Consider the following 27,014-nt stretch of genomic DNA (forward strand, 5'->3'; position numbering starts at 1 on the left):
TCCATGGCTCAAATGACATATCACTACCCAACTTTATGTACCTTCAGACAAAGAGTCAGGTTTTCCCTGAGCTATGATAATATAACTTTTCCCTTTATTGATTGTAACTCGAAGATGGATTTAAGCAATAGGCAATTGACCTTGTTAGTTAATCCATAATGAAAATGGCAGCAGCAGAACAAATGAAAAAATGTAAACAGTGTAGTGTACAGTATCTGAGATATGGATCAACTAGCAAAAGTACCTGCTGTGTGAAAAGATATTTTCAAATGAAGCAGTGAAACCATCCAGGCTCCTTGAACATTTGAAGAGAATACACACTGATAAAGCAAACAAGAACTTGACTTATTTTCAGTCACTTTGTAAAAGCTTTCAGAAACAGAAAGCATTTCAAAACAAGTTGCCGGCACTTCACAACAAAACAGTAATGGTCTGGGGGCTTCATGGAACATTTTATTGCTCATTGTTAAATCTAGAAAGTCCCATACAATTAGAGAACTGATTCTGCCTGCAGTAAGGGGGGTTCTGAGTACGGTTTTGCATAATCTACTAGACCAAATAATTAAAATGATTTTGCTCAGTGACAAATATGTTCAAAGACAAATAAATGAAATCCCTGAGAAGGTGGAAGACACATTGTGCAACATACTTAGGACAAAAGAATTTGCTCTACAGTTGGATGAGTCAGCTTTGCCTGGCAACAAATCTTTGCTTCTTGGTTATATTAGCTTCAGAAAAGATGGTTCAAGAGTTATCATTTGAATAGGAACTAGAAACAGATAAGGGTGAGTCAATATTTTTGGTTGCTAAGCAACCTTTCAAAGAGAAAGAAATTCCATTCACCAACATTCTTGCTCGTACAACTAGCGGGCATCATCAATGACAGGACACCATCATGGAGTTACTTTCTTGAAAAACGCTGTACCTACTAATTTACCATTTACTGTGTAATTCACAGATAACATCCTGTCACAAAAAACATAATTTATCCACTGCACAAATCATTAAATATTGTTATCACAGAGGTAAGTAAAATCAAGCTGCATTCTCTCAATTCTCAATTATTTCAAGAGCTTTGTATAAAGAATGATGAACAGTCAGAATATTTGTTGTTGCAAAGAAGTCAGATGGCTCTCAAAAGGAAATTGCCGGAGATGTTTTTATGCACTTTTTGAAAATGTGATAAAATGGGGCAAGAATACTAAGCATGGTATTTTTATTTGTCATAATTATCCATAAAGTTTAATTAAATCAATCTTCCATTGCAAGGAAATGACGTAAATCTTATCAAGGATAAATCAGTTGTCTCCAGATTTCTGTCCAAGTTAACTCTACTTCAGTGCAACATTGGCCAATGTGACCTTTCCAATTTCCAAGTGTCTGAGAAGGAAGAGAAATGAAGAATGTTAAATGATGATCTTCAAGAATACTGTGCCCATCTAGGTGAGCTGCATAAAGAAATGTGACACAGAAATTGCAGGAGCTTCTCTTGATCCAAATTCCAGATTTGTAAATAAATCAATTAATGAACACTGTAATGAGGAATTAACAAGAAGGATGGAGGAAGAACTGATCTTGCTACAAAATGACTTTGAGGTTCAAAAAAAAAATCAAGACATTTGGTTGTGGAAATAAATCTCTGAATGTTATCCTACACTGTGGAAAAAGGTCAAGATGTTTTTATTGCCTTTCCAACATCATATTTAGTGGAGGGCAGTTTCAGTGCAGTCACCCACCTTACTTCAAAGCAACAAAACTGACCACATTACTGAATGTGGGGATCCGCGAATCTTTCTGAGTGACATTAGGCCTGATGTTGTGAGGTTGATATCACCACACCAAACCCATCCATCTCACTGAAAAGTGAAAAAGCAATTAAGTAGGAGGGAGGGAGGGAGAAAGAAGATGGCGACTCGACAGAGCGCGCGGCCGTTCCGAATGATATCGATATGTGTTAATTAGGGGGCCGTGCACAATCCTGATTTGATAGAGACAGCCGTGAGAAGCACAGAGGAACACCTGGAGAAACTTCTGAAATGCCCGCTTCGCTGCCGCTGTTACTGTGCGATTGAGAATCTCCGGAGGGGAAGGCCCCAAATCCTTGGCTTTGCCTATTGCCGGGGCCGGGTTCAAAGTGCTCGGCAGAGATGGTGCTCGGTGCTCCGTGTCGGAGAGCTGGTCGGAGGCTCAGAGTTTTTGGACCGACTCAGAGTCAGATTGTGGTCGGATGCTTCCAAGATGCTGCATCGGCAAGTTTGCGGCACTGGAGGTTCACCGTCTGCATGAGATGATGGGACTTTCGAGAGACTTTGAGACTTTTACCGTGCCCGTGGTCTGTTCTTATCAAACTACGGTAATGCTTTGCACTTTTGTAACTATATGTTACAATTATGTGGTTTTTGTCATTTTTTTGAAGTTGGTTTGTCATGTGTTTCTGTGATATTATTCTGGAAAAACATGGTATCATTTCTTAATGCATGCATTACTAAATGACAATAAAAGTGTCCTCATAATCTAATCTAATCTAAGTAGTGAATAGCTGGTATTCTAATCTAACCTCTAAAGTTGTTGATGAAAATCCTTTACTATAATTAAATAATTTTATTTGTAGCTTTAAATAGATTTGAATAACTTTTGCAATATTCGTCACTGCTTTGAATTTGCAGTTCCTGTTTTCTTTCATGGCGCATCATTAATGAAAATTCTTTATATGTAATGCCCAAAAAGGGAGAACGGTCACTGGGATGTGGTCTGGGAGCCAAGAGGGCAGTAACCCAAAAAGCTTTGGGAACCACTGATCTAGATTCTGTACACTTTCAATTAAATATAGCTGCAGTGTCCTTAGTTCAAAGAAAATAACGGCAGCCTACTCAGAGTTGCTTTATTAGTGTACTTCTCAAGCCTCAGGAAAATTTCTTGTGGATCTCCTTGCACTCTTTCTAAAGCAATTATATAATTTCTGAGAATATGGTGATCAGAACTGTACATGGTATTCTAGCTGTGGCCTAACCAGTATCTTATATATTTCAAGCATGACCAGAATACTCTCTGGAATTTGCATAATTCATGAGGAGTATTTCTTCCTTCCTGTGTCACGTCAGAACTTAAAATACTTAATCAAATTAAAATGACTATAGACTGAATCCCTCTACCTTTCTAACTGAGCAGGAATGACTTTTGTTGCATGAAGCATTGCGCAAGTTTCCCAACAGTGTACAAACATTACAGGACTGCTTTTGACTGAAAGTAGCATTCACCTTAAAGAAATGCAAGAGTGATCAAAGCCTCTAAATGCAAACAAGAGAAAATATGCAGATACTGGAAACCCAAACAACACACAAAAAATGCTGGAGGAACTCAGCAGGCCAAGCAGCATCTATAGAAAAAAGTACAGTTGACATTTCGGGCCAAAACCCTTTAAATGGTTCCTTTAATATCAAATGCCTAGATCAACAACTGCATTTTTCATCAATTGTGCATAACAGTGACATAAAATTCTTTGTAAAATTAATTTTACAGAAAAGTGATCATGATTACAGGATATCAGACGAGAGCAGAGCTTAGTGATGATGGCACTAAACGGCGACTCCTCTGCTTGCATCTTCGGAAACAACTTTATTTCTATCTTTGATATCTCTTTTTTTCCCCTCTCAAGGTTCTTTTGAAGACCCTGACCTGGAGTTAAACTCTGACTTCGGTTCTTTGCGGGAATGAGACCTGTTCTCAGGGCCTCACGACTGGCCACTTTTCAATATCCCAAGGGCATAGCCTGAAGTACTAGCATGCCTTCAGGGTGCCGGACTTTCGTGGCTCTGGAGACGGGCTGATTCAAGGCTGGTGCTGACAACTGATGCGTTGTAGGAGAACATGGAAGGTCTCAGCCTGAAACGTCGACTGCACCTCTTCCTACAGATGCTGCCTGGCCTGCTGCGTTCACCAGCAACTTTGATGCGTGTTGCTTGAATTTCCAGCATCTGCAGAATTCCTGTTGTTTGCGTTTAAGATCAGAAGCAGCGGGCTTGCTGCTGGCTGTGTGCCCAGAGGCACAGAGCTCAGGAAAACCACGCAACAGACTTTTAACACCATAAATCAGCGAGCTATTTTGTTATGTCTCCCATCTTGCTGTGAAGCAGGGACACCTCTTTTTCCCTTATTAGGGAGAGAGCGAGCCTATGGTATGTCGAATACTGGGTGAACAAATTATCTTTGGGGTACTGCAAATCTGTGCCTGTATTGATGCTTCGCTGCACGTTTGAGTGCTTGGTGGGGGGCACTGATGCTTTTTGTTGGTGGGGGTGGGGTCGTTACCTTATTGCCATTTGTGCGTGTGTTGTTCATTCTTTGGGGCATTCCTCTGTTTTTGTACAAAGTTTGTAGATGCTTGCGAAGAAAAAGAATTTCAGAATGTATATTGTCTTCATTTCTCTGACATCAGATATACCTATTGAAACCTATTCACACCCTAAAGTACTCCATAGTTGATCAACTGTTTCTGAAATGACATGGGGCTTTTTGTACAAGCAAAAGCAACGATTAATTTGCAAACAGCAAAATCCTACAAACAACAACAACATCAAGTTGTGGGAGGAGAAGATGGTGGCATGCCTGCATGCGCGCAGCCCTCTGGTGAAAAATGATATTGTATCTGTTAAATAGGGGCCGTGGGCAATTCTGATTTGATGGAGAATGGACGTGAAAGCACAGAGGAACATCTGGAGAAATTTCTGAAACGCCCATTCGCTGCTGTCGTTACTGTGCGGTTGGGAATCTTTCGGAGGGTAGGCCTCAAAATCCCCGGCCTTGCCTGCTTTTGGCGACCAAGAAGGAGGTCGAATCGTTCGGACAGAGATGGCGCTCAGTACTCGGTGTCGGAGAGCTGATCAGAGGCTCGAAGTTTTCGGATGACTCAGAGTCGGATTGTGGTCGGCATGGCAGGGAGAATTTTCTTCCTTCTCCCGTCTGCATGAGATGTGGGACATTTGAGAAACTTTGAACTCTACTGTGCTCATGGACTTCTTCATCAAGTTATGGTATTGTTGCACTGTTGTAACTATATGTTATAATTATGTGGTTTTGTCAGTTTTTTCAGTCTTGGTCTGTCCTGTGTTTTGCGATATCAAACCGGAGGAAATAATGTTATCATTTCTTAATGCATGCATTACTAAATGACAATAAAAGAGGACTACGTGTCTTCATAATCATAATCATAAATGACCAAATCAGCTTTAGGTGACACTGACTGGCAAAAGCATACAGAACCTGCTCTTACGGCCTTAATTAAATTTCTCATTCAATAGCATCTGCAACAACACTGTTCTCTTAGATAATACTGACATGAGCCAGCCTAAATTTTGCATGCAGATTGTGAAAATGAGATTTAACTCAGTCCTTGACAAACCTCTCATTTTTCAAATCAACTATGGTACTTTCTGAAATGCACTAAGTATTGCATTTCTGCAACAACTACGGTTTCATCAGACCATTTGAAGTGTTCTTCATCTCTAGTCAATGCCTCTCTGCAAAAGTCCACTGCAGACAAGGAAGAAGCCATTACAGTGAAGGGAAAATGCCATTCTTTTCTGGGGCATCAAATCCTTAATTTATAAGAAGGTAATTATACGACATAGAAATCAATATTGCAAAAAAATTAAATGCATATCGGTCAAAGAATACATTAGGCATTTTTATTAGTATTACAAGTTACAAATTAGAGATACCATTTAGCATTGAAAACAAGAAATGCATTGCTTATTTTTAAAAGAATGAAGAAAACTACGTATTAGATCTTAAATCAAAACCACTTAAAACAAATCAATGTACTGGGTAAAAACAATTCCAGCATAATAACAACCTTATCAACAGCAATTAATGCAGATTTAGGTGGGCAAATTGACCATGGAAACAAAGCATGTTATGACATGTGCAGTGTATTAGATAATACAGGCTGTTCAAAACAGCCATTCAATTAGACAGATCTTCATACTGTAGGTACCGGAAAATGATATTGAGAGGAAGGGATTAATGCTGATTACAATGATTCAGTGGTTTTCCTTATGATCCCTAAAGTTTCCAATAAAACTAGTGGATCTAATGCTTTTCACAGCAACAGATGAAACATGGTAAGTATATAGAAGAATTTAAAGAACTGAAGACAGGAAATACTGATCATCTAAGATCTCAAGGAGAATGTTAAAACAGTTAAACTAGTCTGAAGAGATTATTGTTGGACCAGGTTCACATTGCACAGAAATACTTCAGATTAACAGAACACTGTGAGGAACTTAATTAAGCATGAATGGTAGGAAATAACTCAAGATGTACTGTAATCTAATCAGACTACATCTTCAGTACCATGACCAGTATCCAATTCCTATACTCATTCATAAGATGTCATTAACATTGTCCATCTGCAACCGCATTGAGTGCAGCATTGTAGATTAATCAATGATGAAAGGATGGTGATACGTTTTCATTTTTAAGGCATGTAGACTAAGCTTACCATATATCTGGTGCTCCTTCCCATCTCAGTGGCACTTACTTACTGCCCATTACACCGCTGGCCTTTACGGCAACAATGAAGGTCCTCCAACTCTGGCGGTGTTCAGAGCTTCCTTCATCACGTCAGTAGCTTCTTCTCGGTTTTCACTACTATCAGTCATACAAGTCCTGGGTGGAGACTCAGGAATTCCGTAGCATTCAGTCAGGTGTGTCAGCCCTGAGCTGAACCCCCAGACCTAGAGGACCGGTGGACCGCTTATAGTCTGGGCTCGACCCTTTGACTTGTTTGGCATGGGAGACCCAACCAAGAGGAAAAGCATAAAGCCCTGACTCCAGCCAGCACACTCTCTAGGTCATTGAGGCACACAAGCCTCCAAACCACAACAAGGTTTTGGTCCTCTTGGAGGATTTCAGTGGTATAAGTCTTAAAATTTAGGAAGCTCAGATGAATTATTCTAGAAATTGCTCCAATGCATTCTGCAGGCATTATACATTGTAACCAGTGTGTCATGAGTAGAGAAAACAAATATTTAGGGTAAGGTACTGGGTGCTTAATAGTGTCCAATTTCAAGTATTTTTGTAGTTACACTGTCAGCAAAGTAAAGAGTAATGCATTATATTCCTCACTAATGCTTTACCAATGGTGAAAGGACATTGATGAGTCAGAAAGATAGTTTATACAAACCTGTACAAAGGATACCCAACTACTGAACTCCTCTTGTTGCCATATTTATTTGATAATTTATTAATCAAAGGTGACACCCTTGGTAGGAGACTTAATGCAGCAATACTGATGAACACCAAGGCAAAGTGATTAAATGTCTGTTTTTTTTAAGTTTGCACCTATTATAAGTAACACACAAAGTGCTGGAGGAACTCATCAGGCCAGGCAGCATCTGTGAGAAAAAAAGCACAGTTGACGTTCTGGGGCACTTTTGGCCCAAAACGTCAACTGTACCTTTTTTTCCCCATTGATGCTGCCTGGCCTGCTGAGTTCCTCCAGCATTTTGTGTGTGTTGCTTGAATTTCCAGATTTTCTCTTGTTTGTGACCTGTTGTAAGTGTTTGCCATTCATCAGCCATTCCAGAATGCTGTCCGAATCCTCCTGTATGCAGACAAAAACTGTCATTATCCAAGATGTGGCAAATGGAAATAAACAACCAACTGATATTCCTACTTCAGATATTATTTTTAAAATATCATTTTGGGTGACTGCCCCCTTCCCTTGGCTCCCAGACCACATCCCCAGAGTCCCTTTCCAACCATTACATAAAAACCACAAAGAATTTTGATTTACTGTGCACAGTAATTTCAAAACAGTGACACATAATTGCAAAAAAAAATCAATTTAAATCTATGAATGAAATGACTTTATTTAATTACAACAAGAACTATTTTCATCAATAATTTAAAAGTATGCATTAGTAGCCCATCTATTTACTACTACATTCATTTTTCACCTTTCAATGAGATGGGCGGGCTTGGTATAGTGATATCAGCTTCTCAACATCAGGCTGAATGTCATTCAGAAGGAATCTCAGATTCCCACATTCAGTAATTTGCAGTGTTTCATTGCTTGTTGGATGACAGCACTGAAAGTATGCTCCACTAAATATGTTGCTGGAAAGGAAATAAAGAACATCTTGACCTTCTTCCACTTTGCAGGATGGTGTTCAGATTTATTTCTGCAACCAAAAGTCTTGATGTGATTTTTTTTTAACCTCAGCTTCAGCTCACAGTCATTTTGTAGCAAGATCAGTCCTTCATCCATCCTCCTGTTAATTCCTCATTACAGGGTTCAGGAATGTATTCATTATCCAGCTTGGAATGTGGATTGAGAGAGGATCCTGAAAACTCTGACAAGTTATTGTGCAGCTCACCCAGGTGGGCACTGTATACTTTAAGATCATCACCTCGTTTTTTTTAACTTTCTCTTCCAACTCAGAGATGTTCAGTAATTGGAAAAGGTCATGATAGCCAATGTTGGAAAGTAGGTCCTGCTGAAGGGTCTCAGCCCAAAACGTTGACTGTACTCTTTTCCAGAGATGCTGCCTGGCCTTCTGACTTCCTTCAGCATTTTATATGTGTTGCTTGATTTCTAGCATCTGCAGATTTTCTCTTGTTTGTACTTGATCATTATAATGTTATGAAGCACTGAGAATCAAATATTTATAATGAGTATTCATTCCTTTAATTAAGCCTGTAATCCCTTAGCTGCTCCCCTTACTACCAATTGCCCCCATACCATTCCCAGAGGGGGGGGAGGGAGATACTGCCCACTTTGAGTACCCTGCTAAAATATGGTCTATAGTATAGACCACAATTTAGCATGGATTATCAATTACGCCACCCAGTGAGATGAAGTGCAGGTAAACAGAACTGGTATAGATAGCTTAAACAACAGGAATTCTGCAGATGCTGGAAATTCAAGCATCTTTTGTTGTGTACTTAGTTAAATGCAAAGCCTTTCAGGCCACAGCTTGTGAAAGGTTCTTAATATTTAAGCGAATCCTTTGTTTATGTTGATCACAACTTGTCAATTTTAGTCAGATTTGATTCTTTGGCTTCTTGACCAAGTGTTTTAATTTGAATTAGTTGCAGAAGCTTTTAGTTTTCCGATGGTCAAAATTAGTTCAATTACTGTACTTCATGACCTTCACAACAGGACTTCGTCTCGGCCTGAAACGTCGACTGCGCCTCTTCCTATAGATGCTGCTTGGCCTGCTGCGTTCACCAGCAACTTTGATGTATGTTGGTATAGATAGCTACTTGATGGACAATGCAGACTCAAGCAAAGGCCATGTTTCTTCACAGGATGACGATATAGCAGAGAATATCACTTTACCCCATTTCATATCTCCATCCATCAAGACTCCAGCAGGAGCTGGAACTGAAGTGGTGTAACCCTGGGGTAGATAAACTGACAATCAGGGAGAAGTTAATTGTTACAAATGTAAGGTCATGAAGTACAGTAATTGAACTAATTTTGACCATCGGAAAACTAAAAGCTTCTGCAACTAATTCAAATTAAAACACTTGGTCAAGAAGCCAAAGAATCAAATCTGACTAAAATTGACAAGTTGTGATCAACATAAACAAAGGATTCGCTTAAATATTAAGAACCTTTCACAAGCTGTGGCCTGAAAGGCTTTGCATTTAACTAAGTACACAACAAAATACATGACAAAGCATGCCATGGATACCCAGGCAGGACTGTGAAGCAGCAACTCCAAAAATCATGTGCTGGAAGCAGAAATGGGTTGAGCATGAAAGGTCTCATTGCTCAGGATGAATTTGGATAGGATAACCTACCCTTCACCACCCTGTCCTAGGAATTAGGTGGCAAACAGTACCAATGAGTTCTACAAAAACACTCTTGCAGAATCCCAGAGCATGGTTTATTTATAAAAAAATGCCTCAATATATAAGAAAAGTAACCTATGTCCCTTTGAGTCAAATTTGTATTATCAGTTTGTCTCAAGACCCTACAAATGATAGAGAGCTCAACTCCAGGCACCAACACTGTGTGCTGATCAGTTTCATCGAGAGCTCCAGCAGCTTTTCTGCTTTTCAGTCAATTCGTGCACTGAAGCAAGCTCACAGCAAATATACAGTCCTTCAGCACCAGCTACTGGTGAAATCAGAAACAGCTCAACACATGAAAAAATTAATGATTCAAAATCTGCAGGAAAAGTTACTATTATTAAAATCTAAATCAAACCACAAATCAAACAGAAACCCGACGCAGATTGGGGGACCGCTTTGTCGAGCACCTCCACTCCGTCTGCCAAAACAGACAGGATCTCCCAGTAGCCACCCACTTCAACTCTGCTTCCCACTCCCATTCAGATATGTCTATACATGGCCTCCTCTACTGCCATGATGAGGCTAAACTCAGGTTGGAGGAGCAACACCTCATATACCGTCTAGGTAGTCTCCAGCCCTTTGGTATGAACATAGAATTCTCTAACTTCCGGTAATTCCCTCCCCCTCCCTTCCCCTATCCCTATTTCACTCTGCCCCCTCCCCCAGCTGCCTATCACCTCCCTCATGGTTCTGCCTCCCTCTAATACCCATTGTGTTTTCCCCTATTCTTTCTTCACCTTTCCTGCCTATCACCTCCCTGCTTCCCCTCCCCCACCCCTTTATCTTTCCCCTTACTGGTTTCTCACCTGGAACCTACCAGCCTTCTCCTTCCCACCCTCCCCCCACCTTCTTTATAGGGCCTCTGCCTCTTCCCCCTACAGTCCTGACGAAGGGTTCCGGTCCAAAACATCAACCGATCTTTTTCCACGGAGGCTGCCCGACCTGCTGAGTTCTTCCAGCATGCTGTGAGTGTTGCTTAAACCACAGCTGCACCTGTGTAACTCACCACAAAAATCAGGAGGTTTCTACCAGATAAGGTTCATTTGCGTATATTGGAAACCATCTCTTGGGGAAGACAGATGATGATGAAATTCGTGAGACCATCTACTTACCAGAACAGATTCTGGCCATCAGAGGGAAAAAAGACTTGAAGGCCAAGAATACAGTGCTGACTCAGAGCTCATGTTCTACCATGCTGATATAACCATGAAGCTCCACTAGATTTCTAAGACATGGACCTTCCTGCTGAACCGTGTCTACGCCCACCTGGACAAGCCAGAGAGCACTGTGAGGGTCATGTTTTTTGACTTCTCCACTGCGTTCAACACCATCCACCCTGCTGTGCTGGGGGAGAAGCTGACAGCGATGCAGGTAGATGCTTCCCTGGTATCATGGATTCTTGATTACCTGACTGGCAGACCACAGTACGTGTGCTTGCAACACTGTGTGTCCGACAGAGTGATCAGCAGCACTGGGGCTCCACAGGGGACTGTCTTGTCTCTTCACCATTTACACCTCGGACTTCAACTACTGCACGGAGTCTTGTCATCTTCAGAAGTTTTCGGATGACTCTGCCATAGTTGGATGCATCAGCAAGGGAGATGAGGCTGAGTACAGGGCTACGGTAGGAAACTTTGTCACATGGTGTGAGCAGAATTATCTGCAGCTTAATGTGAAAAAGACTAAGGAGCTGGTGGTAGACCTGAGGAGAGCTAAGGTACCGGTGACCCCTGTTTCCATCAAGGGGGTCAGTGTGGACATGGTGGAGGATTACAGTTACCTGGGGATACAAATTGACAATAAACTGGACTGGTCAAAGAACACTGAGGCTGTCTACAAGAAGGGTCAGAGCTGTCTCTATTTCCTGAGGAGACTGAGGTCCTTTGACATCTGCCGGATGATGCTGAGGATGTTCTACAAGTCTGTGGTGGCCAGTGCTATCATGTTTGCTGTTGTGTGCTGGGGCAGCAGGCTGAGTGTGGCAGACACCAACAGAATCAACAACCTCATTTGTAAGGCCAGTGATGTTGTGGGGATGGAACTGGACTCTCTCACGGTGGTGTCTGAAAAGAGGATGCTGTCCAAGTTGCATGCCATCTTGGTCAATGTCTCCCACCCACTACATAATGTACTGGGTGGGCACAGGAGTACATTCAGCCAGAGACTCATTCCACCGAGATGCAGCACTGAGCGTCATAGGAAGTCATTCCTGCCTGTAGCCATCAAACTTTACAACTCCTCCCTTGGAGGGTCAGACATCCTGAGCTAATAGGCTGGTCCTGGACTTATTCCATAATTTACTGGCATAATTTACATATTACTATTTAACTATTTATGGTTATATTACTATTTATCATTTATGGAGCAACTGTAATGAAAACCAATTTCCCCCGGGATTAATAAAGTACGACTATGACTATCTTTCCCAGTCACTTCAACATACTAAGGAAACGGCATAGCTGGCTCCATAAAACCCTCCAGTCTTATTGTCAGCATCCTCTCCTAGACCAATATATCACCAACCTGAGATTTGAATTACTCAGTTCACTGTTGTGCAGATAATTCTGCTCACTAACCTGTCATTGGATTCCACAATGGACTCCGTTCCTAACACTGTCACTAATTTTGTCCTCAAAGGACAGAGCAAAAGATTCCAGGATATTCTCAAGGCCTTCTTGAAAAACTAACATTGTGGAAATCCCTAGCCTATTCTCATTCAAAATGAAGGAACATTAGTGAGCACACCAAGCACAGTGTAATTGGCAGAAGAAATACTCCACCTCCCTAACTGCCCACATCAGCCCTGTTCAGCACCTCCTGCCCCATCTGTTGCAGAATCTGAGAGCCATGCAGAATCTAATCAACTGGAGTTGACGTCATCCTCAACCCCAAAAGGCTAAGATAAAGCCATTTGTGCCAAGACTGTTTTGAATGAACTTTCTAACATTTAATCACATATCCTGTTTCAGACCCAGCCTCAAAGGTTCTGCAATCTGATAATTAAAACAGGTAGTTGATTACTATGCCAACACAAATCTTAGATTCCTAGTAGAGGGCACAGCAGTCCACTGGCTTTCTTATCACTGGATGATCCAGTGTAAACTCCTACAGAAAGCCTGTCACTAAGCATAAATATGGAGAACAGCAGGTACTGTACTCACCAGTGCCTGCACCTGAGCAGCACAACACTTCACAGTACAGGGAACCCGGGTTCAATTCTAGCCGCAGCCTGTAAGGAGTTTGTCTGTTTTCCCCATAAACAAGTGGGTTTCCTCTGGGAGCTCTGGTTTCCTCCTACAGTCCAAAGACATACCTGTTGGTAGGTCAAATGGTCATTGTAAATTGTCCCACGATTAGGCTAAGATTAAATTGGAGGATTGCTGAGCAGCGTGGGGGAGGCCTATTCCATACTTTACCTCAATAACAAATAAAATCACACCCATCTTAATTATGAGTAAAACCCACCTTTGGGTTAATTTGCACGCATGGAATAAAATTAGATTTAGTTCACTTAATTCCTACCCTAGTATCTGATGGCTACTCACATTTTTAAATGTTTGTATCCAGTCAAGAGATGGGGGAGATCTCAAATGGATCTTTGGCATCTGTATTTACTTGAAAGGTGGACACAGAGTCCATAGAAGTGAAGCAAAGCAGCAGTGAAGTCATGGACCCTATACAGACTACAGGGGAGGTGGTGTTTGCTGTTTTGAGGCTAATTAGGGTGGATAAATCCCCAAGGCCTCACAAATTGTTACCTCGGACTCCATAGGAGGCAAGTGCAGAAATTGCAGGGGCCCTAGTGGAGATATTCAAATCATTCTCAGCAACAGGTGAGGTACTGAAGGATTTGAGGAAAGCTAATGCTGTTCAACTGTTTAAGAATGGCTCTAAGGATAAACCAGGAAATGACAGGCCAGTGAGACTAACATCAGTAGTGGGAAAGTTATTGTAAGGTATTCTAAAGAACCAGATTTATGAGTATTTGGATACATAGGGACTGATTAGCACCTATGGCATGGCATGGTAGATCATGTCTAATGAATCTTATGGAGTTTTTTGGGGAAGTTACCAGAAAAGTTGATGAAGACAATGCAGTGGATGTTGTCTACATAGACTTCGGCAAGGCATTTGACAAGGTCCCACATGGGAGGTTGGTCAGGAAGGTTCAGTTGCTTGGCATTCAAAGTGAGATAGTAATTTGGATTAGACATTGGCTTTGTGGGAGAAGCCAGACAGTGGTAGTAGATGGTTGTCCCTCTGACTGGAGGCCTGTGCTGCATAGATTGGTACTGGGTTTGTTGTTGTTTGTCATCTATATCAATGATTTTGACAATAATGTGGTTAACTGGATCAGTAAATTTGCAGAGGGCACAAAGATTGGAAGTGTAGTGGACAGCAAGAAAGACCATTGAGGCTTGCAGCAAGATCAAGACCAGCTGGAAAAATGGGCTGAAGAATGGCAGATGGAATTTAATGCAGACAAGAGTGAAGTGTTGCACTTTGGGAGGACCAACCACAGAAGTGCGATAAAGGAATCTAGGAATACAGGTCCATAATTCGGTGAAAGTAGAGTCACAGGTAGTTAGGGTCATTAAGAAAGTTTTTGGCACATTGGCCTCATAAATCAAAGTACTGAGTACAGAAGATGGCCTACTATGTTAAAGACGTACAAGACATTGGTGAGGCCTAATTTGGAGTATTGTTTTCAGTTTTGCTCACCTACCTGCAGGAAAGATGTAAGTGAAGTTGAAAGAGAAAATTTATAAGGACATTGCCAGGACTGAAGACCTGAGTTATAGTGAAAGATTGAATAGGTTGGAATTTTATTCCCTAGAACGCAAAAGATTGAGTGGAGATTTGACAGAGGAATTCAAAATTATGAGGGACATAGACAAGGTAAGTGCAAACAGACTTTTTCCACTGAGGTTGAGCAAGACAACTGGAGGTCATGGATTAAGGGTGAAAGGTGAAAGGAGAAATGTTCTCTCAGACGATTTTATGTTTGAATCTGGAGAAAATTAGAAGTAACCTTTATGATTCTTCATTTAAATTTGAACAGATTTGGGGACCTTTTATTCGATATTTTCATTTAATGTAATATTTACCCTTCTTGTTTTTTTTTCACTGTTTTAATGGAGGTCGGGATTGAGGACGTGATTTTAAGTTTAACTCTGTTTGGTTTCAAGTTAGCCCATTGCTTTGCTTTGCTTTTAGTTAGTTGCACGGTGGGTTTTTTTTGGGGGGTTTTTTTTTCTTTTTTTCCATTGATATATATAAAATCTAGTATACTATTATGTTATCTTGGTTTCTTATGCTTAAATTACATTGTTTGTAGTATTTTCTTTTTGGTATTGTTATCTTTTGGAATTTTATTATACTTTAACATTGTATTAATGTTTATATGGCTTACCTTTTTTGTATACTTACTCAATAAAAAGATTTAAAAAGAAAGAAAGAGAAATGTTCAAGGGGAACACGAGAGGAACCTTCTTCACTCAGAGGGTCACGAGAGTGTAGAACAAGCTGCCAATGCAAGTGGGGCATGTGAGTTTGATTTCAACAACTAAGAGATGTTTGGATAGGAACATGGTTATGTTCTGGGTGGAGGTTGATGGGACTAGGCAGTTTAAATGGGTTGGTACAGACTAGATGGGCTGAAGGACCTGTTTCTAATCTATGAATTTGAGTCTATTTTTCCATTGAGCGTGGTTACCCAACAAAGTACACTGGGTTTATTTATTATAGGTCAAGTCAAGTTCATTGTCATTTAAAAATATACATATAAAAATTTAAAAAAACATTTAATATATATATAGAAACGACACATCGTTTCTTTGAACCAGGGTGCGAAGCACATAACACACTTCATAACTTGATGAAGTTAAGGATAAATTCTACAGATGAATCACACATAAATAACAAAGTAAAGTGCATTAATATTATATATTGTAAGGTACGGAAGAGATTAACCACTGACACTTCAAATACGCTGCAGCCAGGAGCTCAGAAGCCTAATGAACTGGGGGAAGAAACTGTTTCTCATCCTGAACATTCTTGTTTTTATGCATCATAGTCTCCTGCCTGATGGTAGAAAGTCAAAGAGGATGCTGGATGAGTGGGTGGGATCCTGCATATGCAGCGCTCGTGATAAATGTCCCCGATGGATGGCAGGGAGACCACTATGATCCTCTCAGCTGTTCTCAGAGTCCTTTGTAGGGCCTTTACATCCAATCTTGACTGTTCCCATACAAGATGGAGATGCAACTCATCAGGATACTTTCAATGGTGCTCCTGTAAAACGCAGTTAAGATGGGTGCAACTCCCAGGAACATGGTGCACTTGACTCTCTCTACAGAGCAGCCATGTATTTGCAGAGGGGGATGGATGGTTTGTCTGCACCTTCCTGAAGTCCACAATGATTTCCTCTGTCTTCTCTGCATTCAGGCTTAGGTTGCTCTTCTCACACCAATCCACCAGCCGCTCCACTTCCTCTGGATACTCTGTCTCATCATCATTCTTCATGAGACCAACCACTGTTGTGTCATCCGCAAACCTGTTGACAGAGTTTGAGCTGGATCCTGTGACACAGCCATGCGTCAGCAATCTGAACAGCAGGAGGCTAAGCACACAGCCTTGGGGAGTGCCTGTGCTCAGCTTAAATATACCTTCTGAATAGTCCTTCAGGTTCAAGTTATCCATACCATTCTTATCTGTCTCAGAACTTTATCCATGCCAGGATAGTTTGCTTAGTATAACCACATTGTCCTCTAATTTTGATCAATGGCTGTTTCATCTTGAAGCAAGTCAGTAGCTTTAATGAGATTGTTCTTCCTAAATAGACAATCAAGCCAGGTTGGCACTCAAGCTGAGCACACAGTCAAATTGGCCACAGAAGGGTCAGTTTTAAGTTTAACCTAAGCAAATTCTTATTTTGCCAAATATATAAATGAAGGTTAATCTACTTTTGTAATTTTTTGTCATGAAACAAACAATTTTCAGATAACAGATAATACAGTGGAACATGGAAAAATATAGGAAACTCGGATCACAAATTTGAAAAAAGGAACATCCGCACCATCAACATGAATGTTGCTGACGTTACATTGTGTTCATTATCACAGTTTTAGAAAAGTGGAGAGTAGTCACTATAAGGTGAAAGACCTCTGTATCAATTGGTACAAACCCTAAATACACTAATTCCATTACCATGAAAGGAGCACTGAAGCTATGAACCAGCAACTTTCCAAATCCTGTGTGAAATGATTCATTGGCAATGAATGGTTCAATACTCACACACTTCCTTCTCAGCTTTGACAAATTCTATTCCACTGCCTTTGAATGTTATCTGCAGTGTTCAGTACTGAATAAGAGGTCTTTGGAATTTTGCCCTGTAACTGCGAGCATGTAACTCTGTCAAAATGAACAATTAAGTTAGAATATTAACAATGTGACAATTCACCCTCAGATTTTCTCCAGCAAATCCGTCAAAGTATAAATGTTCTGCAGTAACAATTCACAAGTAAAATGAAATTCAGGACAAGCATCTTTATCCAGAAAGGGATTAGAATATGGAACTTGCAATTACAAAGTGAAGTCAGAAAAGATAGGAAATCTGACTATAAACATCACTAAAAACACCTTTCTTATGGTAAATTGTGTTAAATTATAGCCATAAACAGTGAGGTGGCGAGCGATGGTGAGGTGAGTTCAGAGGATGAGCAGAGATGGGGTGTTGCAGTATTATTGCAGGTGGAATTCCGATGCTCATACAGCTGGCCTGCAAGCGAGCTTGGATCGCTCTGGACACTGAAAGGAGAACTCGGCGCCTGAGCAGAGAAGTTCCGATGCTTGTTCAACTGGCCCGAATGCGAGATTAGATAGCTCTGGGCACCGAGCCGATCTGAAGAGCTTGAGAGTAGTTTTGGGCTGGACTATGGAATCTGAGCAAGTAGCCGGGCGGCGCCCTGTGCCTGGGTTCTCGTGTGAGGTATGGTACGCTGTTCAGACAATTTAAGCATCAGCCCAGATTGGAGGCGAGAGCCAATTTCACTCACTCCCCGTGATGTTTACTCCTCTCTAGGGCGCCAACCCAGATAGACTGAAAAGACAGGGTGTCAAGATCTGAGGCAAGAACAGATTCTGCTTGTCCTGTCTTTATGGTGCTGAGGCTATGAAGACTGTCCTGGCTGCTGCGCTCCGTGCCCACTAATATGATGAACTGATAAGCGAGGCTTTTGGCCTACTCAAGGCTGCTCTGGGGCTCGGATCAGAGGATTCAGTTTTGGTTCGGAATGCTGTCGTTCGTTTCAATTGTTTGCATAATTTCTATTTTTTTTCATTTGCACATCAAGTGTTGGTCTTTTATTTTTATTCTTTTTTTTCTTTAATGGGGTTCCTTCAGATTTCTTGCTCTGTGGCTACCCTTGAGCAAGCAAATCTCAATGTGCCATAATTTATACATTCTTTGATAATAAATGAATTTTGAATTTTGAAGTTGAGGCAAGCAGTAGAGAAGCCTTAAAAGGAAAGCAAGGGAAAGTCCCAAGGGAGAAATTAACTTAGATACACAGAGGCAGCCGAAGAAAAATAGTTGGTAAAAACTTGTGTGGAGCATTGGCAGGTAGACTAAAAGACCAGTTTCTATAAATGCAATGTAACAACATCATGAACCACCAATTAATTACTTGTTTAACTAATTTTTAAGTGCAATGCCCTGGTCTATTAGGCAGATTGCAATGACAGACTAATATTCCATTTATAGAACTGTGGCACTTTCATCCTCCTCTTGATAAAATTACCCAGCTTATGCTGCTGAGGCTACTTACCCAGCTTGTTAGGAAGGAAGAGAAAAGTGAAAGGAGACTGCAGTCCCACTGTTCAATTCCTAATACATCAGAGAGTTCTCATAGGAATTGAATGGACCATGGCTCCCCTGTATCAAATGATACAAAAGGAGATACTGACAGGATTCTTTTTAAATGACATGACTATCACTTTGCACATGTCACAACGTTTACTCATGCAGACTCATACTTTTATTTATGTCTTCACACTACAGTCACATTTGCTGCTGACTTCCTGTGATGCACAATATTAGGTTTCACCAGAGCATCCTTTTACATGGTAAAAAGGAAGACAAGGATCAGCCAGTGATTCGGCTCATGATTCTATTGAAAGAACCTTCTGTTCAATAACCTTTAAAACATGAGGAAGTTAATGCAACTCCAGCATTTCAAATGTCAGAAATCTGTAATCACTGGGTGTCGATAAAGCATATTCCTTTCTGTGTTATGCCTTCTTTCTCCCTCCTGTGCCAAATCACAGAACACTAAGGAATTCAGGAGAAATGCCTTTATCCAGAAAGCTAAAACAGATTCACACTGAAATTGAAAATCTTATTACTTTCATTGCCATTTCCCACCCTATCCTCATTTTCACATGATTCATATCTTCTGCTCCGACTTTCCTATCTCATCTCAAGGAACAAATTAGCAGCCACAGTATTTGTTACAAGTCTACAGATTCCCAACAGACAGCTTAACTGCATCTACCCCACCACCTTTTGTATAAAAGCTTTGTTATATTTTCCCAGCTTCTCTGACTCCATTATATCTATTCTGATTACAAGACTTCACACACCAGTGCTTGTAAGATGTCTTCCTTTCTCCATTAATGTGGCTAACTCTTCGACACAGTTGGGGTTCTTAACTTTATTTAACCTACTTTGGGTTCTCCTCATCTTCATCTTACCACCAGTCACCATAATTTCAACATCTACAACAACATTCCCCGAACAGACCCAAATTTCCTTTCCACCTCAGCATTCTGAAGGGATGGTGCCCTCCACAACTCTCTGCTACATTCTTCCTTCCATACCAATCCCCTTGCTATTCAGCCAACTCAGTGCATGCCATCCGGTGTTTATGATGTGATCTTCTATACATTGGAGAATCTAAACACAGATTAGTGGCTGTTTTGCATTACCGCTCCCATCAATCTACGGGGGTACTCCCCGAGTTGTCAGTTGCCTACCTCTGTGATTCTCTATTCCTTCTTTGCTCTGCCCACTGCTCAACTCATTGTTGACTTTTTACATTGCTCCAAAGAAGTGCCTCATATCTTCTACGTAGGCATGCTCTCTCTTGACTCAGTACTGATTTCTAACAATTTCAGCTGACCAACTTTTCCAGTTTGTGTCAGAATTGACCAGTACCAATGAAAGGATGTTCAATATTAACTGAGGTTTTCCTCTCTCCTCAGATGTAATCTGATTATTCAATTTGCTGAGTACCTCCATTATTTTTTTGTTAGAGATTTCCAGCAATGGCTGGGTTCCGCACTTGAGAGTTTAAGCACTTATTTTGCACTCTCTACTGCCCTCATTCACCTACTTCTGTATGCAGCTCCTCCTCTGGCACCATACACATTTAGATCAACTGGGCAAACTCAGTTCTCCCCACCCATAAACCTCTCCTTAACTTAAAACTTGCTTCATTTCTCCTTTTTTTTTAGTCCTGTTGAAATGTTAAATGAACTTGAACTATTAAAAATTGCTTTTCTCTTTCCATATATAGACCTTCAGCATCACAGAACCACCACTTTCTGCTTTTATTTCACAATAATATTTTTCTTTACTTTGTCCAGTAGTTGGAATATTGAACATAGTACCACAAAGAGCAGATGGATTAATGGTATAGATAGATACCTTAAATAAGTAGAATTACTTAATCATGTTTTGATCCAGGAATTTTCTGACAACCATCAACACAAAGTCAGCAGCAATTCGAGTGAATGGATTACCACCACCACCTGTTCAGTAGCAATAAATATGGTTTTAGATGAAAAACCACAGGAAAAAAACCTGCATAATCCCTTAATTTTAAAGCAATTATCCATGTAACTAAGAATGTGGTTTTAGGCCCTACTCGGTGCCACGTTTATTCACTAGACCAACGAACATTGCCCATAAGAAAGACAAAAGATCAAAAGCACATAAAGTTAGTAACATTTCAAAATGCCTTCACAATACTGTCTCAGATGCCCTCTAGTGAATCTATAATGCAAATACATCACTAAACAAAGGTGGCGTCATTAGCCTTGGTTTTTGTTTTGCCACAACATTTATAATTGAGTAAAACTCAAAATTATTTCTTTTCCGTATTTTAGAGAAATATACATATATATGCACATATATACACACATACGCATACAATCTACAGCTGAACATCAGTTACAAATGAGCACATTTTAACCATATGATGTTTGAGAATTATCTGGTTGTAAAGGTCAGAGCCACTCCGCCCATTGAAACTCTATCTCCTCTATAAAAAAAGAGCAATATTATCAATCCCATTGCCTAACCTTCCTCTTGCAAATTCTCTGAGATACCAAAATAAATCACTTACCAAAAAACACTGAGCACTGAGCACAAATTGTTGCAGGAACTCAGCATGTCAGGTAGCATCTATGGAGGGGATAACTATCTGTGGAGATGTGCCAAGCAAATAACTTCTTCCTCAATATCAACAAGGCAAAGGAGATGGTTATCAACTTCAGGAGAAATCGCAATACTCACACCCCTCTGCATATTGGTGGCACAGCAGTGAAAACAGTTTCGAACTCCTGAGAGTGTGTGTCTTGCACAACTCCTTATGGTCCCAGAACACATCTTATACAGTCAAAATAACTCACCAACTTTGAGGCTGAAAAGAGCTAGGCTGTGCACATCAATACTCACAACCCTCTCCGTATGAGTGTTACTTCTCCGTATGTGCAGCTGAGAGTATATGAACATTCTGCATCACTGTGTGCAACAGAAACTGCACTGCAACTTACACACTACATAGTTTAAACTGCCCAGTGACTGGCACCAGACTACCTGCCATCAAGGACATTACACAGAACAGTGCCAGAAATATCACGAAGGATCCTATCCACACTTCCTATGAACCGTGTGTCCCACTCCCATCAGGGAAGAAGATGCGGAGCATCCACGCCAGCACCACTAAACTCAAAACCAGTTACATCCCCAAGCGATCCCCTGATTGATCCCCTGATCAATATCCCAGCCCATTAATCCACCCCATCCACAACTACTTAATCATTTCCAGTCAGTCACCTTATGTGCAGATACTCCTCTACCAAGTGTCATTTTACATACAGTATATGTATGCATAAATGCTAATTTTATGTATTTATATTTACTGTGTTTATTTCACTGCGTTCTTTATGCTTAGTTTTTCTTAATGTTGCCTTGGATCGGGAGAAACAATCTTTTACTCCTTTACACTTGAGCATTAACAAATAACAACAAACTTGAATCTTGAATAATCAGTTGACGTTTCAGATCAGGACCCCTCAATGGGACTGAAAAGGTGCAGAAGCCAAAAAAAAAGCTCTGTTTCTGTTTCCATCACCCCTACAGGCAATGAGTTTCAAGCCAATGTGGCGCCTTTGAATCAGGTCAAACAACCAATCCCCATACACCTATAACCCAACTAACAGAGTAGTGGTTAGCTGATTTTGGTAATCATTTATCCACGTCACTCTCAACTTCACCAACTCAGCCCAAACCTAATCTGACCATAGTCAATCCAAACCCAAGAATTTAGAAGCTGTTTGATATCTAAACTGAACCAGAGACACAGGCTACTTCCACACTAGACCAGATAATTTTGAAAATGCCGGTTTCGAATAAAAACAACAGGCATCCACACGAAGCATTTATCAAAATATCTCCGTCCATATTAGACCGGATATTTGGGCGAATCTCCTCCTACTGGGCATGCGCAGGACATACAGAAAACAAGCAAAGAGGAAATGGTATATTTGGTGCGCGTTTGTCCAGTTACAGACTAGAAAAACTTTAAAGGAATTGCTGTTGGCTCTCGTGCAGGAGGACTTAAAACTAAAAAACAACAAATACTGGCGTGTATGGAGGCAACTGATAGGGAGTTCACAGAGTGTGTGACCTGGCTGACGATGAACATTGAAAAACTGACTAACTCTGTTGCATTAATAAAGCACCTCGTTAAATGTATAAAACATGTCTGCATCAGTGTTATCTTGTATTTCCACACAATGTTACATTAGGCTATTACACATCTATTGTCAGAGAAGTACTTGCATAAATAAGTAAACCACCTTCATACAAGCAAGGACAGAAAACAGGGCAAAGTGAGTATACATATTTATTCAGCAAGCTATGGGTCAAAGTATTTGGTGAGTACATTTCTAACTCTTTTGCCTTCAGTCTCAATGCCGTCTGTTCTGAAATTGGTAGGTTGTGTGGGGGGTTGCGTTCAAGAAAACAACGAAATGCCGCGCTGCGGCCATCTGTTCCAGCACATCATGACAGCGTTTTTAAATAGTCAAAAAAGCTCACTTTACAATTTAACTCTCACGCCGTTCACACCGACTGCGTGTTATAACAGCCGTCCGGCAGTGCTTGCGTAGTACCAAGCAGAAACAGAAAAAGCATTGTTGTTGTGGTGTTGTCATGATAGCATTTTGAAATCTCTCCGTTTACCCCGTCCACACTACAATGCACAACAATCATTTTCAAATTTACACGCTCTGGAGAGTGTTTTAGAAAAGCTCCATTTTCGGGGGATGGAAAGGCCATTTCAGTGTGGACGGAGGGTCAAAACGAAGAGAAAAATCTTTGTTTTCAAAATTATCCGGCGTAGTGTGGACATAGCCACAGTTAAACTCTTCTATGCTCGGACTAAATAGGCAGTCTTGACTTGCAATTAACAGTTCTTTCTAAAAGGCAAACAAAAATCACACCCTCCTCAGCTAAACTATCATTAACAGTTTGTTCAAGGTAGCATTACCAAGATGTAGTTTGCACTGAATGCATTGTCTCAGCATGCTGGGATTCTGCATCAGTACTGGTTTCATTGCAACATTCATTGCACTGACCCAGGATCTGCACAAAATTCAAGAACAGCTGGGCTCACATTAGATTTGTTCACTGGACCAAGCCAAGTAGCCCAGAATGACTATTCAACCTGGAGCATCTGTCGTCTTTGCATGAGACAAGAGTTTTGTTATCATGATGTGGTGAGGCAAGCATTACTTTAGAAAGTTGTCCAAAATGTTGACTGTTTATTTCCCTCTGTACATACTGCCTGGCCTGTTGAGTTACTCCAAGCATTTCGTGTGTTGCTGGGTTTCCAGCATCTCTTGTATTCCTGGTCTTCCTTCTTCAGTGGCAGTCCCTTTGTTGTAACTCCAGACTGAGCAGAAGATAATGCACACACGTGAACTCTTTGGTGGCTGTTGCACTCACATAGGCATGGACAGACACTTGCACTCACTCCAAGCACAAGCAGCTGCACTCTAACCACAAATGGCAACATAATCCTGCTGACATTCTCTTGCCTCCACCCTCAACAACTACCATTCACCTTAAATGCCTTTCCCCTCAGCTTCCTCTCTTTTCTCTGCCATCCAATAGCACTTAAATCCACTGTGATATGTATCAACCTCTGCCTGAGAAGAGACTTGGCTTGCCAACTGGCACAACAGGTCAACAGCAGATACCATTTCATTAGCTCTTCATTCAACCCTGGAACATCTGGACAGTGAAAATGCATATATCAGAATGTTCTTCATTGACTACTGTTCGGCATTGAATAAGATCTTCACCTCAAAACCAATCAATAAGTTCTAAGACCTAGGCTTCGATACCTCCCAGTGCAACTGGATCCTCAATTTCCTCCAATCAGTTCATATTGGCAACATCTCCGCCACAATTACCATCAGCACAGGGGTACCACAATGCTTTGTGCTTAGCCCCTTGCTCTATTAGATTTACACTTATGACTGTAAGGCTAAGTACAACTTCAATGCCATATTTAAGCTTGCTAATGACACTACTGTTGTTGACTGAATCAAAGCTGGTGATCAATCAGCATATGGAAGGGAGATTGAATATGTAGCTGAGTCTCATTCAATGTCAGTAAAACCAAGGAACTGATTATTAACTTCGGGAGGAGGAAACCAGAGGTCCATGAGCGAGTCCTCATTGGGGGAATCAGCGGTGGAGAGCATCAGCAACTTTAAATTCCTCAGTGTTATCATTTCAGAGAAAATGTCCTGGGTCCAGCAAGTCAATGCCATTACAAAGAAAGCACCGCAGCATCTCTACTTAAAGGTTTGCGAAGATTTGGCATATCATCTAAAACTGTGACAAACGTCTATAGATATGTGATGAGTATATTCACTGGTTGCATCACGACTGGTATGGAAACATCAATGCCTTTGAATGGAAAAGCCTATGTAATGCTCAGCTATATTGGCTCGTATTTATCTGGGGGAAACCCCGTCCGCAGTCCGCCTTGTCTCTGGGTTACGTCGGGTGCTGTACAACTGCCACCGGATTCAGCTTCAAACATCAGTCATCAGCCAGCACACAACGTACGTTTTACCAATTACACTTTATAGATATTACTAAGTCTATGAGATTAATAGAAGTTCAATACAAAACGGAATGGAAAAGGCACCAGACTTATCAAAGTTCAATTTCTTTGTGCACACGTTGGAGCTCGGGGACCTCTTCGGGACCCCTGTGACCCCGTCGACTCGCGGCTCAGGACCACCCGGAGTGATCAACCTGAGCTTTCCCCGCACGTCCGTCATCCTCACGGACTCTCCTCCGACTCCCCGCCAAAACCCCCTGGTTCCCAGTCAGATGAGACAGTGTATCACTGTGTCCGTCGTCCTCATGGTCTCTCCTCCGACTCCCCACCCGGAGTGATCCACCTGAGCTTTCCTGCACATCTGTCGCCCTCACAGTCTCTCCTCCGACTCCCCGTCAAAACCCCCTGGTTCCCAGATGATCGTCCTCACGGTCTCTTCTCCGACTCCCCGCCAAAACCCCCTGGTTCCCAGTCAGATGAGACAGCGTATAACTACGTCCGTTATCCTCATGGTCTCTCCTCTGACTCCCCGCCAAAACCCCTGGCTCCCAGTCATATGAGACAGCGTATCACTATGTCCGTCATCCTCACGGTCTCTCCTCCGACTCCCCGTCAAAATCCCTTGGTTCCCAGATGATCGTCCTCATGGTCTCTCCTCCGACTCCCCGCCAAAACCCCCTGGTTCCCAGTCAGATGAGACAGCGTATCACTACGTCCGTCATCCTCACGGTCTCTCCTCCGACTCCTCGCCAAAACCTCCTGGTTCCCAGTCAGATGAGACAGCACATCACTACGTCCGTCGTCCTCACGGTCTCTCCTCCGACTCCCCTCCAAAACCCCCTGGGGCCCAGTCAGATGATCGTCCTCACGGTCTCTCCTCCGACTCCCCGCCAAAACCCCCTGGTTCCCAGTCATATGAGACAGCGTATCACTACGTCCGCTGTCCTCACGGTCTCTCCTCCGACTCCCCGCCAAAACCCCCTGGGGCCCAGTCAGATGATCGTCCTCACGGTCTCTCCTCCGACTCCCCGCCAAAACCTCCTGGTTCCCAGTCAGATGAGACAGCGTATCACTACGTCCATCGTCCTCACGGTCTCTCCTCCGACTCCCCGCCAAAACCCCCTGGTTCCCAGTCATATGAGACAGCGTATCACTATGTCCGTCATCCTCACAGTCTCTCCTCCAACTCCCTACCCGGAATGATCCACCTGAGCTTTCCTGTACGTCCGTCATCCTCACGGTCTGTCCTCCGATTCCCCGTCAAAACCCCCTGGTTCCCAGTCAGATGATCGTCCTCACGGTCTCTCCTCCGACTCCCCGCCAAAACCCCCTGGTTCCCAGTCATATGAGACAGCGTATCACTACGTCCGTCGTCCTCACGGTCTCTCCTCCGACTCCCCGCCAAAACCCCCTGGTTCCCAGTCATATGAGACAGCGTATCACTACGTCCGCTGTCCTCACAGTCTCTCCTCCGACTCCCCGCCAAAACCCTCTGGGGCCCAGTCAGATGATCGTCCTCACGGTCTCTCCTCCGACTCCCCGCCAAAACCCCCTGGTTCCCACTCAGATGAGACAGCGTATCACTACGTCCGTCGTCCTCACGGTCTCTCCTCCGACTCCCCACCCGGAGTGATCCACCTGAGCTTTCCCGTACGTCCGTCATCCTCATGGTCTCTCCTCCGACTCCCCTCCAAAACCCCCTGGTTCCCAGTCATATGAGAC

At 42.0% G+C, this 27,014-nt stretch overlaps 1 protein-coding gene across 9 annotated transcripts in view; it reads right to left on the bottom strand.

The window, feature by feature from the left end:
* ppfia4 (PTPRF interacting protein alpha 4) overlaps window positions 1-27,014 on the bottom strand; it is a 774,853-nt gene that overhangs the window by 534,884 nt on the left and 212,955 nt on the right. The window lies entirely within an intron of this gene.

The sequence above is a fragment of the Mobula hypostoma genome, chromosome 13 (genome assembly GCF_963921235.1).
Source record: "Mobula hypostoma chromosome 13, sMobHyp1.1, whole genome shotgun sequence".
NCBI lineage: Eukaryota > Metazoa > Chordata > Chondrichthyes > Myliobatiformes > Myliobatidae > Mobula > Mobula hypostoma.